A 13,987-nucleotide genomic window follows, 5' to 3' on the forward strand; every position below is an offset into this window, starting at 1 on the left:
CAGATAGCAGCCATGAGATAATTTGGGGTTTTGTTTTGGGGGTTCCTTTAATAGCAGTTTGGAATCTTTGTTTTCAGAGAAGAGGCCCACTAGGCACAATTTGGGACTTGTTATTAAAGACAAACTAACATCCCCCAAAGATTTTCAAACACTTCATGCCAGAATGTGATATTTTAAAGCATTTCCCATTCCACATAATTGGATGCACGTGGCTTAGCAAGAGAAAGACAGTTTCAGCAAATACAAGAATTAATGCAATTTATTCGAGATGGTCTCACAGGAGAGATAGAGATTTTATGCATAATTCTGAGGAAGATAAAAATGTTGAAATCAGTTAGGACTTCTGCATATTGCTTCAAGACCACTGACCTAAGCTAAGGTGGTTATTATAGACAAGGATGGAATTTAGAGAAAGTTGTCAAATTAGTATTCATCCTGGATCCCAAAATGAGCACAATTATCATCACTGGGAATATGAGTTCCATCTTTATACTTTCTTGGGATGCTTAGTCAAATAATTAGTAAAACTATTTCTAATGTTTGCATAATAATGAAAAAATATCCATATTCCAGGGGAAAGTAAAAAAAAGCCTGAAATGTCAAAATTCAGTTCTTTAAAAATGATTCTAAATCAGATACATTTATGGTATGTTATTGTGACATTTGTTAAAGTGATTTCATATTTAAAATCTGCCTTTCACAAATCTAGGACCCCGAGGTCACACAATTATTTAACGCAATCATTGAAGCCTCTGAAACAAGAAAAGGTAGTTGCTTAGATGTGTCATATTTATCCTCTGAATTTCTACATCCCAATCCTTATGTCAAATGAGCATCTTTTGCATATTTTCTGTTTTCTCTCTTGAAATGTTCTCTAAGACAAAGGATTAGTATTACCTTCTTTCTAAAACAGAGGGGAAATGGAAGTGTTTATTGTATAGATATGGAATCCTGTTGTTAACTTTTCGCTATTTATTTCAAGATAACTAGTACTTCTTCCTTTTTTTTTAATAATCAGTTATAGAAATCTAAATCCATATTAGCATTTTGACATTTTGAGTAAATAGCAAGTGTTTTAGACACACAAACATTTTTCTCTTGATATCATGAGGTATGATTAGTACATATTCCAGGACTGCCATGCCAACAGGAAAGAAAAAAGTGTTAATTGCTGATGAGGTTTGAGGTAAAACTACACCTTCAGTCAAGCTGTGTACTTTGAGGCATAGATATTGACAGACCGTGGTGATTTTAAACATGACATTTTAATTCACTTTCAACTGCAAATTAAATGAAGGAAGATTTCATGATTTATTTCATATCTGCCATCATTGTCCTTGAGTCCTTTTGCATATAAAGTTGTGATAACAAGGGATATTTCACAAGTTCAAAGATACTAGTTTGAATGCTTTATCCTGGGAGCACTTTCCACTCCTTGTGTCATCTTGCTCAGCTGGATTTCAATCCTAGTTACACTATTTAGTGGTCAAGCGTTGGAACAGACTGCCCAGGGCTGTGGTGGAGTCACCATTGCTGGACATGTTCAAAAGACATGTGGATGTGGCACGTGGGGACATGGTTTAGTGGTGAACATGGTGGTGCTGGGTTAACAGCTGGACTTGGTGATCTTAGAGGTCTTTTCCAACCTTAATTATTCTATGATTCTATGATCATCAGTCTAGAGCTCTTGAAATGAACTTGGTGTAGTTTTATGACCTTGTAATGGGGAGAAGTCATTCACCAAGGAAATTCATATAAGGAGAGGACCTTGATTAGTGAAATACAAGAAACATTGCTTTTATGTAGATGTCCAAAAGATGTGCAGAATTCTGAACCAGAACCACTAGAAAAACATTTCTAATGTCTCCGTAACTCTTATAAATAGAAATATTCTTGGTGCTCTGTATTTAGGGGGAGGAGGTTTGGAGCTGTAGTGTGTTATCAGGTTGTATCTACATAAATGTATGTAAAAAGTTTTTTCAGTGAAAGAGATTTTAAGAAAATATAATTTTTCCAGTAGTCAGCACTAATAAACTCCTCCATTAACACAGCAGCAAGAAAAACTGCATTTATACATGTTTTTCATGTATATCTCCACACACTATAAAGTATAAAAAAGTACACACAGTAAAAATTCCTATTCTCTTCAGACACATGCTCACCACCAGTTCTTCAGTTCTGCCCCTATTCTTATTCCTCTTCCCTGCAAAACCCTCACTACCCTCCAGTGAGCAATGAGTCTGAATAGAAGAAATGTAGAAGAAATGTCTCCAGAACTGACACTGAAATGTTCTCTATAATTAGGGCATTCATTTGAGTGCCACTCCTTCAATCAATAGCCAGTTTTCATGATGTTTATAGTGAACTTACATTTTCAAGAAGGATGTGTTTCTGTCATTTTGATCAAAAAGGTCTGACAAATTCACAAACGTTTGGGCAGAGAGAGGGGTGTAAGTGGGAGATGTTTGGATGGGCAATAAATGGAGAGTCTGATTCTGTAAAACTCACAGAATCACAGAATGGTTTGGGTTGGAAGGGACCTTAAAGACCATCTAGTTCCCACCTCCCTGCCATGGGGAGTAACATCTTGCACTATCCCAGGTTGCTCCAAGCCCCATGCAACCTGGCCTTGAACACTTCCAGGGATGGGGCAGCCACAGTTTCTCTGTGCTGGGGCCTCACCACCCTTACAGCACAGAATTTCTTCTCAATATCTAACCCTGCCCTTTGTTTGAGACCATTTTCCCTTGTCCTATCATTCCAGGCCCATGTAAAAAGTCCCTCTCCAGCCCTTTTGGAGCCCCTTTAGGTACTGTAAGGGGCTCTAAGGCATTCTCAGAGCCTTCTGTTCTCTGGGCTGAACAACCTCAACTTCCAGCCTGTCTCCAGAGCAAAGGTGCTCCAGCCCTCACCTCTTTATAAAATACATAAAACCCCAGGAGACCATGAGATTCATAATATTAACCAAAAAGACCCAAAAAATTAAAAGGAGAAAGTTGGATAAAGCTTAACAAAGTTTCATTCAGATAATACAGAGATGTTTTAATGTTTTAACCCACAAAGCCCATTTAAATTCATACGATTGTCTTGAATTCCAGTGGGCAAATTTCACCCGATGAAAATATTTCATCAGTAACAATGCCTTGATTTATAATAAAATCCAAAAAAAAATAGAACACACAATATTTGGTATTTTCATATGCTTTTTTTTATGCTGGTAAGGTTTTTAGATTTTCAAGTATTCACTCAGTAGCCGTATTTTTTGTATATACTTGTTAGATACATATGCAGAAACATATACTTTCTTAATGTTTGTTTTTCTCCAACAAAAAAATCACACACATGTTTATTGTGTAGAAACCTGCATGGACATGAATCTTCAGTCATTTCATAGCATTCCTGACACTTGACTCCTTCCTTGGATTATGAGATTCTTCAGAAGACAGAAATAAATAACTGGTCTCTTTTAAGAACAAAGGCTGAAGTGAATATATTTAAAAGCTGCACTGTGTTTTGATGTTATTATAGCAATCAAAGTCAGAAAATCACAGTAACTGAGTAATAAAGAATGACTTCAAAGCCTAAAGTGTCTAACGATGATATGACAACTGCAGTAGTTCATCTGTATTTATGCGATTTATATTATATACACATATATATTTATATTATAAACAAAGTGTATAATTTATGGCTATGTGGTTAAAAAATCAGAAAAAAAACATTAGGATATAAACATTAACCTACTTTTGGTGTTATGCTACAGGAAAGATATGTGTGTGTGTGTATACAGAAATTTATATGCAATTATAGACCTTCAGGTTTTTTTGAAAACTAAAATTAGTTTTGAAAACTCGGCTTGTAACTTCTCTTATTCTTCTGCATTTTTATAGTGATGGGTCATTTCTTAGACTTGCAATCTGCTACTGCAGGCCCTGGAAGTCCAGTCTGAATTTCACTCAAACATTGACAGGATCTTTGAGGTTGGTGCTGGCCTGGGAAACCAGGAGTTCTGGGATCTTTAGCAGCTGGTTGCCAGTTTTCCTTTCTCTGTAACTGAGAGATAAATTTCCTTAGACTACTAGTTCTTCAGGATGAGTGTCTCTTCAAGTATATTTTTTTATCTGCAGCCATAAAGCCTGATATTGGTGGTAGCCCCATCCAATCCTAATACTACTGCTACTGAAAGGTTTACTTTAGATAATGAATGATTTTTTTTTGTCTTTATTGTGAACATTTATGAGTTATCCATAAATTTATGACAATATAAAGAAAATTTTCAAAACCTGGAAAGCAATCAATTTAAAGTCACTGTCATTAAAAGTGTTGCCTGATTATCAATATCATCTTATTTCTGAATTGTACCATTTCCTGCAGGTAGTTTCATTCCTGGGTACTAAGTCATGGAAAATTTGCAGGTTACAATGACCTCAAAGGCAGTACTTGGATAATACATTGGCTTCAGCAGCAAAGCCAGATGGTGGATCTCCTGATCTCCCAGTGCACACCTGCATTGTACAGTAATCACTCACTCCACTGTTCTTATCCAGATGCTTGTGAGACTGCTCAGTAAACTTGCCAATATCCATCTGATAAAATTAAGATATCAAATTAAACTAATTTAAAGGTTAGGGCAGACCAAGTGGAGGAATTAATTGCTCGTCATAGATTAAAAGTCTTGTGTACCAAAGAGGCAAAATAATGTTTCTCTGTACATCCGTGTCCTTCAGACTGAGATTTGGACAATAAGAAAACCTGCCTTTCTATCAGAAATTCCACATGAAAAAGTTAAAAGTAATAAGAATTGTGTGAGGGAATTCTCCCATCAAACTGTACAAAAGTGGGAATGGCAGAGTTGTGCTTTTTTCCCCAAGATGACATGTGACAGTGCAAGACTTTGGCACAGGGAAATGCAGCCTCAAAATTGTCCCTGTCACTCCAGGTATATTGCTAATTTATTTTTCTATTAATTGGGAGCCAAACACTGACAGCTTTTCACTAATAGTTCAATCATTGTTTTATTAAATTAATAGTAATTATGTACTTTCCAGCTTCCTGATGACTGTTAGACCCAGATATCTATGACAGGTCATTAGTTGCTGAGAAGAATGGTCAGGCACTAATATTAAGCAATGAGATTGCTTATTCATACACTGCAGAGGTTAGAATTAATAATCATGATAAATTGAATCTCATGAATAATTCATAGAGAAAAAAAATCCAAAACAATTTGCTATGGTTACCAGAAGTGACGCATTTTTAAGAAACAAGGGCCAAATTACCCCTTGCTTCAACTGGTTGCAATAATCAGGAATAGAGCTATTTGCTATGGCAGGCAGAGATAGAGGCTTGGAAAAAGTGAAGGTTGAAAGAAACTAGAGATAAGAGTAAGTAGCATAATTGTTACATGCCTGCCATGTACTAGAGTAGAAAATAAATAAATAACATAGACCAATGTGATTTTGGGAGGCATTTAATCAAAGAGCCAGAGGAGACTAGAATGCTGCTATTAAGTACTCATGAGAACACACCTGAGATACCTGCTTGAGGCCTGCACTCCTTGAAAACAAATAAAAATGCCAAATAAAATGAGAGTAGAAGGGATTATGAAGCACTGGAGGAAAAGCAGTTACCTGGAAATCACATAATTATGAAACAATTTGGAAAATGGGGACATTTTTGAAGAGAAACACACGATTTTCTTGAATAAAATTATTTTGGGTGGATGTGCTTATGGTTTTGGAGAGTCTTTTGAGTTTATCAATACTGTCTACACTTGTGTGCATGTGGGTTGCACATTGCCTCAGATGCTTCCACAGGAAGATGAGCCCTTAGGGAAAAGGAGAAGAAATAGCAGCATGGCACCATGTCTGTGCAAAGATGCTGAGCTTCTGTTCCTAAATTTTATTGATGACTTCCTGAGCTTCTCTCTCTTCTATTTTTCATCTGTGTAGAATAAGTACAGTCACAGTTGTCTTTCTGCAGTGTCCTGGGAGCTGTGAACTAAATACATCAACTGGACCTGTGAACTTCATCAGTGGAGGCCAACCTGTTGCTCAGGTGTGATTTGTCTGCATCTCTGGCAGCTGACCATTTCTGGGCTCATAGGGGCACAAAAGCTGCCAACTCCCATGCTCTTCCTCCATGGAAGAAGCTGATCAAGCAACAACCACTGAAAGCCCCTTTGGGTCCCTGGATGCTCAGCCCAGCCCTATTCTGCAAGGGAGTTGTGACATTTTAGGGAAATCATCATCACCTCCTGTTTGTGTGCTCCCTCTTCCCACCTTACTGAGATCTCCTGACTCTGAGCAGTGCAAAACTGTGGTAGAAGTCTCATAAGTGCAAAATACTGATGAATGGCTGACTTAGGTGGAAACATGAGTAAAATAGGTATATACAGTATCTGAGGGCCACCAGAAGAAAGAATATTTAGGAGAGTGAGGAAAAACAGATGACTAGGAAATAAAAAAACTTAACATGGATGAGGCATTTCATCAGGAATTCTTGGCCTAATAAAAAAATTATGCATTCAAAACATTTAAACATTAAAAACATTTTGTCAGGCACTCTGGCATTAAGAGCTAAAATCTCACTCTGACTTTGAGAAGAGCTCAGAAGTCAAACAGCTGTGCTCTTGTACTGGTGTTGAAATGAAGCAGTGTGCCAAGCAGGAGGCCTGAGCATTTCCCTTTCATGGGTAAGGAAACCAAAATTATTCAGTACTTCGGGGCAGGCAAAACCAGTCTACATCTCTTTCCCAGTGAAACAAAATACAACACTTCCCCATTCAGCAACATTTTGGAACAACACCTGAGTGGGTCACAAAAGCATTTTCTAAACACTGCTGTCACCAAACCTTCACAATTCATTTGTGTATTAAGCTCCTAATTTTGAGTGCTAGCATGAGGTTTCCTAGAGTTCAAGTAGTGTAATTGTTACCTAAGGCTGGGAGATTCTGCTCTGCTTTCTAGGTTATTTAGCTGGAGATAATTTATGAGATTGCTGAGGAGGTTGAAAGATTGTTTCACCTCACAGTTGTTCATGCTTGCACTGGTTTTACAACAGATGGGAGAGAATTTTGCGGTTGTGAATTTTGATTCATACCAGTCGACTGCCTCCTATCACTCAATAGAGACAAACACCCAGAGGCTGGAGAGGAGTTTCAGTTATTTTTAGAGGGTTGGAGGTGGTTTGAAAGGTATATATATATATATATTTAAAGCACAAAAGTGATTATTTCCGTGCTTTGTCTTCTTACGTACATGAGGTAGCATTAGTGAAGCTGCACAGGGTATCACAGATCTACGCAGACCTACAGTAAGTGAACTAAACAAAAATAGTGTTTCTGGGAGGTAATTGTACAAGACAAACTGACATTGGTTCCTAGAATTGTCAGTGACTTTTTAGTCATTTTTTTCTTGGTACATACCATTTTAATTGTATCGAAATGCCAAGATGGCCCACGAATAAGACTGCACAGAAGTATGTATACTATTATTAGGGAGTTTTTGGGGTTAAGAACATCATAAAGCCCAGAATCCAGGCTAGTCTCTTCTAGTCTCTCCTAGGCTTTAGTCTCTTCTGTGGTGAATAATTTCTGACACTGGTGAACTCATTTAGGATAAGACATGTTGTGGTCTAGATTGTTGTGTCTTTTTCTCAGACATATCCTTACTGTTCTTGAGTACCTGACTAACCAAAGGTTTTTATGTCATAACTATAAATCAGTGACTAACTCCACAGAAGCAGGAGATCTGCCCTCACCCCCTGATGAAAGACAGGGAGGTCTTCGCTTGCCTGTGTTGTACTGGTTCCCCTCTCTCCCTTCCCTCTCCCTTTCCATGTCTATGTGTCTCTATGGGCAATGCAGTTTTTCCTAAGGCAAGAACACCAGATGGGTGTGGCAGGAGGAACTGTCTGGGTCTCACATAATTAGTGCATTCCAGAGATGGGGAGCTGAGAATCTTTTGATTGACTTTGGTAGACATCATCCTGCATGATGGCATAAAATCCTGCTGAAGACTGGGTCAACTGGGCCAACTGGTTTTCCCAGGTTGCAATCAGCTTCTGAGTGGATCCCCCCAGCAGGGACACCTCCAGGGTACATCTAGCCCAAAGACAGGGAATCCTCCTGGGAAGGTGAGTAAAAGCATTAAGATCTGATCCGATATAGGGAAAAAAATTCTAAAGGAATTTCATAAGTGCTTTGTTGCTTTGCAGTTGTGAATTTTGCAGGGCCAAAGACTGTAAACCTGCAAGTTTCTATCCAAATTTCTTATATTATAACCCTCTGGTCATAAACTGTCAATCAAATCCGAGACAAAGTGGACTGAGCTGCAACCAGACCTCTCTAAACAGTTTGGAAAGGGGGTTCTCACTGGAGCTTGTGAATCTAAATGGTCACTTCACTGGGACCATGACTTGATGATACTGTAGCCATTGTAATAGGTGACAGAGTTGTTATTAACCATTGTAATAGATGATGGAGTTGTTGTTTAGATACTACACTGGCAATATTTAGATACACTCTTAGCAATAAATCTAACCATAACCATCCACATCATCACTGTGTCCTAATTCTTGCACCTGGCCAAGAGCCTTCTCTCAGCTACTGTGCTACAACCCCCCATTGCCACCAAAACATCGTTGTGCCATTCCTTTGTGTCACTTCTGACACTTCTCTGAGCCTTCATTCCATGTGAACATAACGCTTATAGCTGGGGTTTGGAGTTTTGGGAAGGGTTCTTTAATTTTTGTTAGGCTTTATTGTCTAAGCTTTGGCTTCTAGAAGTGATTCCTGGGGGAATGGAGGGGGTGAGGAGATATAATGCAAGGGGAACATTTAGCCAGGGGCAGGAGATAAAGGAAATAGAAGTTGCAATGGGCATGACTGGTATAACTGACTTACCCGATTTAGGGTCTTTGCCAGCAAAATTCCCTTCCTTTTTGTATCAAGACATCAACACCTTCAGAAGTGGTGATTTGGATTTCAGATGGGCAATATCTTTTCCTCACTGACTTCAAGGCAGCTTAACAGTTTAGGAATCACAGAATCACAGAATGGTTTGGGATGGAAGGGACCTTAAAAATCATCTCAATCGAACCCCCTGCCATGAGTAGGGGCACCTTCCACTAGACCTTGAACACTTCCAGGGCTGGGGCAGCCACAGCTTCTCTGGGCAGCCTGTGTCAGGGCCTCACCACCCTCACGGGGAAGAATTTCTTCCTAACATTTAATCTAAATCTACACTGCTTCAGCTTAAAATCACTTCCCCTTGTCCTATTAAGGATGGATGGCTAAATTCTGGGAAACTAAAAGTGAGATGTACCCTAAACTTCAGTGTAGATGTACCCAGGCTTTAGTTGAAAGTCTGAAGTTAGGTGGGACCTGTGCCCTTGGACCAATGGAAAGTCACAAGGAGAGTGGAAGCTCCTGAGAAAGAGGCATTTTGTCTGCTTCCAGGGGGTTTTATGAAAGCAGTTGCATTATGAGTAGACAGTAAAACCTATTTTTGGAGTGAGATTTGTATCTGTATCCTAAGTGATTATACACTAAACTGCTGATAAGATGAAAATTCGACTTCATCCTTCAGGAAGAAAAAAAATAAAATATAAAAGTTTAATTGCCTCTAAGGAGCCTTTCAGGTAACCCAGACAGTGGAACACACTTGGAAGGCACTGGGTTTGATATAATTAGGATTTCTAATCGCTTGGTGGCATCAGACCCCAGGGAATGTTGTGCCAACAGACATATTTAAGGGACTTCTGGCATCCCTAGAGCAAGGACAAAACTGAACAGGGCTCGTGTAAATCTCAGTAACATCAGAACTGAATTTAAGAGATTACAGAGGCATTTGGGTGCTCAAATCCATTTTTAGAATGAACCTTTAGCCTTTCTGTGCCAGAGTTCATCATCTAAAAATAGAGCTATAACAGTGTCCTCCCACTTGAAGAAGAGCTGAACAGCACAATGACAGTAAAATCCAGATCCTTCTGTAATAAGGAGTGGGAGAGGAAGAAAAAGCCTTTATCGCTATCTATTTATCTGTCTAATAACTGTATTTCCATAAGTGGTCAGAATTTGCAGTTCTTTATGATACCTGAAAATTCCCTGTCTGCTGGGATCTTGCAAAAACTGTCTCCTTAATGTCTCTATATCCTATTTCCTCATTTGTAAAATGGAGATTGCAAAACTTATTTTCTCTGGCTGAACCGATCTGACAGAAAACACTTCAGGGCAGGGACCATCTTTTACCACAGAAGAGTATCATACAGGAAAGGTAATAAAAAAGTATCCATCCAAATTGTTTTTAATAGAAAATTGTGTTTCCAACAGAGGATATGGGCGTGCAAATCAATTACAAGATATTGTAAAAGAGATAACGTAAAACTTGCCCAACATCCCCTTGAGGCTCAGTTCTATGGTTACTTGATGTAAGGTAGGTTAACTTATGTATTGTCATTTCTGCTACTCGGTTTCTCTGTTGCATTTAATGAGGATGTAAAAACCCTCCCTTTGGTACCATGGTAAGGCTCCATTCATGCCTGTGAAACACCTTGAGCTCCTATAACACTGCTTGAAAAACTTGATTATTGTGAGACGCAAACAATCAAAAGTTGGGGAGCAGGAACCTCCATCTCTCCCTTTTAAGCACATTTGACTTGCAAGCTCTATAACTTTCAAACAAGATTAGCATTATCAATAAATCAGCGGGTTCACAGATGAGAAACACGACAGAATGCCGTGTTGCCGAGGCATATAGAATGACAATAGGTGCCTCAGCAGCAGCTATAACAGTGCTGCAACAGATTGTGCCCTAAAGCAGAAAATATCCTGCACACAAGAGGTTATTCAGGTATAGGAAAAAAAAAAATAAATTAAAAGTTTAGTTCTCATTGTGAATGTTTTCAGGGTAAAGAGATGAAGAGAGCAGGAGCAGGAAGGGTGGGACTGGGGGAAGGAGAAAAGGACTGGGGAGAAATTGCCAGAAAGCTCTCAAGTTTTAAGGCAGCTCAACCAGCTGTCAGGTAGCAAAGCAGAACAAAATAGAGCACATTTTGGGAGAAAAGCATCTCTATTTGGAACCACGAGGGCATCCATGGGTTCAGTGCTCTCACACACCACAGAGTCCTGACAACACGTATCTCGTCCTGCGAGTCCCACACTCAATTTTCTGACAGCTCACTCTCCTTTTCTCACACATCCTCCCTGTGTCCCAGGGCATACCTGGTTCTCTGGCTTGCTCCATCCAAAATCAAAAATGTCTCTGTGCCAGGCATGCTCTGAAAGGCTGGTTTGCCACCAGTTTTGCTCACTCTTTACTGCATAGAGTGATATAGGAGGAAAAGCAGAGAGAAAACGAGAAGAAAATTAAAACCTCAGAAACGCTCATCTAATTGTTCATATATCACACTACCAGCTCTCAAACAGCCCCTTGAAAGGTTTCAGAAGTTGGACAGACTCTTGAGAAACATTTAAACAAGAGGCATTGACATTTGTCAACCAAAGGTGATGGCATTTAAGTTCAAAGTAGGAGCTGCTACCAGTGAATGGCCAGGGCTCGAATTGATGGCCAGGGCTGGAATTGGCATCCAGGGCTGCAGGAGGCTCTGAAGGGTGAAGGTGGGCAATGAACTGTGAATGGTGGGATATCATGGAATCCTTTAGGTTGGAAAAGAGTTCTAAGATAATTGAGTCCAACCATTAGCCCAGCACTGCCAAGTCCACTGCTAAACCATGTCCCTAAGTGCCGTGTCAGAATGCCTTTTAAATCCCTCCAGGGTTGGTGACTGAACTACTTCCCACCTTTCCCTTCTACTTCAGCTTCCCAATCCTCTTTGATTTAAAGGTAATTGTGATGCAGTGGGATAATAATTGATACCTGTGTGTTCAAAGAAGCTCTTCCATCCCATTTCCAGAAATCTGCACTGGGTTCAGAGGTGGACTATTAATAACGTCTACACTAAGGACAATTTTTTTTCTATGTTTTAATGAAACCCAGAAAACATACTTTGCCAACCTTGTTAAACAGAATTAAAAGCAATTGCAGAAGGGTAAATCTCCTTAAAATACATTGTTACTATGTTCTAGCACACTGATCTTTTTTCCAGGAGAGGAAATAGAGCTGTCTCTAGGTAGCTCCATAACATAGGATGTCCAAGACTTTGTTTCACCCCAGATTTCCTGTGTGACCTAGAGGTACCTTCTAAGGGTCAGATACCAAACACGGAAGAAAGGGCTTCTTTGTGTTGCCTAAAAGTTGTGGTGCCTCCCTGCTTGAGTTACTGGACCATATGAGCTCAGCTTCAATGAATCAGGGCCCCATTCCTGGGGTTTTCCTTGTTTTGGAGGAAGTTACCTCACATGGATTGTTCCTAGGATTGTTCGTTTGCTTCCTCCTTCTGTGTCTTCAGTGGTTATAAAGTTCAAGTTGACCATCAGCTTTACAGACCAGCATTAGGTTTAGATTGCAGATTTTCTTCAGGGTATTTAGCAGCAAAATGGGGCAGTAATAGATTGCTGCTTCAATTAGGGAATTGGATGGTTCAATTAGGGAATTAGGGAAGATGGTTCAAACTACCTCATCTTCTAAAATGATTCCAGTGTAATACAGTGGCACAGGCAGCCTGTGTTTGCCGTTGTCTGTCATGAGCCAAGTCCCAGCCTGCTGCTCCAGCCGGGCGGCATCACTGCTCAGGGATGAGTTTCTGTTGTGAAAGGGGATGACACAGATCCAGGTATCACTGGCACAGCAATAATCGCCTCCACCACGCTGCTGTATTAAGTCTTCGAGTGGCATCACAGACAAAAAGAGCAAAGCTAACACAGATAAGTCCTCTGGGACACTGGACCCTCAGGGCAGATGAGAAATTGCCCTCATCTCTCTCTGGCATCCCACATTGCCTGCTCTCCACAGCTCTGCGTTGTTCCAAGCCATTTTCTCCTCTCATGTCGTGGCAGGAAGAGCAGCTGGAGATGATGGAGGGAGCTGAATGTACGAGGAGAGAGAAGCAACTCTGATATGAGGTTTGTAGCTTGGTTCTGTTTGCAGCTTTTTTCAACCAGTGACTGGAACAGAAAGAGGATCCCAAAATGCTCTTGGCCATGTCAGCCTTTGGAATCAGAATTCCTTCATTGCTCATGTAGTCAATCAATCTAATATTTTTCAAAGCCAGAGCACATAATGAGCAGCTTCCCTCTAGACTACTATTGCAACTATATTCATTTGGAACCAGGTTTTGGATTAACCACTTTGAATTTGAAAAAACCCACTTTTTTTTCATCCCTCCAGCTCACCTGAGTAGGGACCATAGCTAGGAACCTTTTGCCTTAACCTGTTCCCTTGACTCAGCTTCTGTAGGTTAAAGACCTTTACAGAGTCCAGTGAAGACAAGAGATCTGCTGCAGACATTCATGGCTGTTAGATTAGACCGAAGATCCTGAATCACTCTTCACAAAATAGATTGCAATATGTTGCATATCCACCTTTTAAATGAGGACAGTCTCCAGCTTTATTACATAGGAAAAGCTATGGGGAGGTAGAAGTTGTAGGTCAGTATTTGCAGGCAGGGATGCAGTAGGTACTTTTTTTATACTGTGAAATGGGTACAAGAGAAATACCTTGTTTTGCTTCATCAACACAGTGATTTATGCACATTTGGGTACTATTTCTTTTCATTATGGAAGTATTTTCTGGAGAAAAAGGGCTTTATCCATTATAACACTTTCCTACTAACAAAGATCAAAAGTTCCTACTTAAAGTTACTATTATACATGTAGAAGAATAACATGTAAATTTTGATCCAAGACATTCCAAACAGTTTAAATCAAAATGACTGTGAGATAATAAATTATTTGGTCAGCATTAACAGTTAAAGCTGTAGCATTTCATTGAGTACTCTACAGAGGTCATGGCTGGTGGCTAAAAGGGTGAAGCTCGTCTGGAAACTGTCCCTACTGAAAATACTTTTGGTATTAGAATGAAAGCTG

General features: G+C 39.6%; 1 long non-coding RNA gene across 1 annotated transcript; it reads right to left on the reverse strand.

Annotated features, from left to right (window-relative positions):
• Positions 1–11,132: 11,132 nt before the first annotated feature.
• Positions 11,133–13,586, reverse strand: LOC116784908. Its single transcript, XR_004356293.1, has 4 exons — positions 13,484–13,586; positions 13,295–13,396; positions 12,579–13,066; positions 11,133–11,319 (listed from the first exon to the last, which is right to left on the reverse strand). It is a non-coding gene; the product is annotated as an uncharacterized LOC116784908 (long non-coding RNA).
• Positions 13,587–13,987: the final 401 nt, after the last annotated feature.

This window comes from Chiroxiphia lanceolata, chromosome 3 (assembly GCF_009829145.1).
Source record: "Chiroxiphia lanceolata isolate bChiLan1 chromosome 3, bChiLan1.pri, whole genome shotgun sequence".
NCBI classification, from domain to species: Eukaryota; Metazoa; Chordata; class Aves; order Passeriformes; family Pipridae; genus Chiroxiphia; species Chiroxiphia lanceolata.